The 2,447-nt window shown below is 47.0% G+C and overlaps 1 pseudogene; it reads left to right on the top strand.

Annotated features, from left to right (window-relative positions):
- Positions 1-1,060: 1,060 nt before the first annotated feature.
- LOC150009936 (malectin pseudogene) lies at positions 1,061-2,146 on the top strand (annotated as a pseudogene).
- The last annotated feature ends 301 nt before the right edge of the window (positions 2,147-2,447 follow it).

The following is a 2,447-nucleotide window of genomic DNA, read 5'->3' as shown; positions in this document are numbered from 1 at the left end:
GACGCGTCGCTAGAGAAAGGAGGGGATTAGGGGGAGTCGCAGAGTCTGACGTAATCTATTTGCATCTGCTCATTGGCTCATGGCGAGAGCCGAGAACTCTTCAGCCAATAGAAAGCGGCGTTGTTATAGCGCCTTCAACAACGTTCAGTCTGCGTCTCCTTAGACGAGACGGGTCAAGGCCTCCGTCGCTAGGCAACCGCCAAACCAGCTGAAAGAGCCGTAGCCCCTTCTCTCCGCTAGGTGACAGTACAAGTTCAGCGGGAGGCCTGCGCAGACTGGATTGAGTCCTTCTTTTGATGGGGGGAAACTCCTGAGTCTAGAATTGCATTATCTTTTACATCCGGATTCTAAGCAAAGATAATCTCAGGAAGGAAAATACACCAAAAATTACATACCTTAAAAAAAAAAAAAAGTCTCATCTTAATACTGTAGAAAGATTCAGTGCCTTAAATTTTAACATTGAGAAATTACAAATATATTTTAACCTCAATAAACGTATGAAATCACTAAATGTGGACGGCATATTTGTTGCTACAAAAAAATACTGAGAAAAGGGGATTGAATAATGGAGTAGGGGAAAATGTGAGAAGCTAGAGAATGAGCATGGGAAAGAAAGATATTTTCTAGAAGATGAAAAGAAGATTCAGCAATGGAAATAGCCAAAGAATGGAGAAGAGAACTTATTTTTTGCTATTATAAACCACCCCTATTTGTAGCCCACTTTAGGACCTTTTAGGTTTTCCGAGGAGTGGCGTGTCTCTTCTGATTTTCTAGAGCAGCTAGCTCCGATAGAGCTTTCTGCAATGTTGGAAATGTTCTGCACTTTTAATACAGCAGCCACGAACCATATGTGGCTTCTACACACTTGCAATGTGGCTAAGCTGAGGAGCTGAATTAAAAAAATTTTAATTCGAAGTTAAATATCTACTTGTCGCTAGTAGCCATCATGTTAGACATTACAACTCTAGATGCTCAAAATCTTGCTACAGCTAGACCCAGTGTTTTCCTCAGTCTGCCCAGCTCTTACATCTGGATTATCTCCATTGCTTGGTTTGGGGACATGGATTCAGACCTGGTAAGAGTTATGTTAAATCTAGTACACTTACAGTCATCACTGAGAAGAAGGCCTGGGAAACATGTCCCCAGCAGGCGAGGCAGGGTGGCCAGTGGCGCTGTTTCTCTGAGTCTAGGGGGGCCTGGAGGGCGGCTTGGAGGCCGCCTGAGAACGAGGGTTGGTGAAGGCTGCCCCCACTTTGGTGGCTGCCAAGAAGGGGGCCCGGGCGGTTGAGAGAGCAGATGCAGCGCTCCTGCGACGACTGCTTCTGCTGCTGCTGGTGCCGCCCTCATTCAGCTGACCCGGCTCCACGTGGTTGGCTTGGTGGGAGCTGGGCTACCCGAGAGCCTTATTTGGAAGGTCAACGCGGGTGGTGAAGCACCTGTGGACGTGCATGGGATCCACTTCCGCAAGGACCCTTTGGAAGGCCCGGTGGGCCGAGCCCCTGACTATAGCATGAAACTGCCAATCTCCTGTGTCAACCCTGAGGACCAGATCCTGTATCAAAGAGAGCGGTACAATGGGGAGACTTTGGCTATCAAATACCCATCAAGGAGTAGGGGTAGTGTATGCTGGTGTTGAAATTTGCCGAGGTCCACTTTGCAAAGTCCCAGCATAAGGAATTTGATATGAGATTGAATGGCCATGTCATGGTGATGGACTTGGATATCTTTGATCATGCTGGGCACAGCACAGCTCATGATGAAATTGTCCCTATGAGTATCAGAAAAGGGAAGTCAAGCATCCAGGGAGAGGTGTCCACCTTCCCAGGGAAACTCTACATCGAATGTGTCAAGGGGTACTATGACAATCTCAAAGCCTGTATGCTCCACATAATGGCGGGGACAGTGGACCATGTACCAAAGCTGCAGCCTCATCCAGGGTTGGAGAAGAAAAAAGAGGAGAAAGAAGAAGAATACCAGGAAGGATCTAATCTGAAAAGACAGACCAATAAGAACTGGGTGCAGTCAGGCCCCCAGCAAGACCTACCCCTATGCCTCAGACATCAGCAGCCTCATGTTTCCCATCCTGGTGGCCTTTGGAGTCTTCATTCCAACCCTCTTCTGCCTCTGTCAGTCGGGAACAAATTAGCATCCTGAACAGGGTGGAGGGGTGTGGGAAAGAAACCAAACGTGTTGGTTTGGTTTCTATATTTTTCACGGTGATTAACACAAACTTAAAAAAAAAATACACACATACACACACACAAAAAATAATTAAAGGAGATAAAAAGGGGCAGAGTGAGTAGAGAGCAGTCCTCCTTCACCACTTACTCCCAAACCTGCTTCAATCCTAGTCCTCTTTTTGTGGCTGACCCCCAGTCATCTCTTTCTTCTCTAGGGTAAACTGAGCCCTACCTGTTCAAGGATCCTCGACTGTACACCTAGTGGAA

This window comes from Furipterus horrens, unplaced genomic scaffold, assembly GCF_987537825.1.
Source record: "Furipterus horrens unplaced genomic scaffold, mFurHor1.1.pri manual_scaffold_5, whole genome shotgun sequence".
Classification (NCBI taxonomy): domain Eukaryota; kingdom Metazoa; phylum Chordata; class Mammalia; order Chiroptera; family Furipteridae; genus Furipterus; species Furipterus horrens.
Note: the sequence above shows the minus strand (reverse complement) of the source record. Positions and strands in the feature narration are given on the sequence as shown.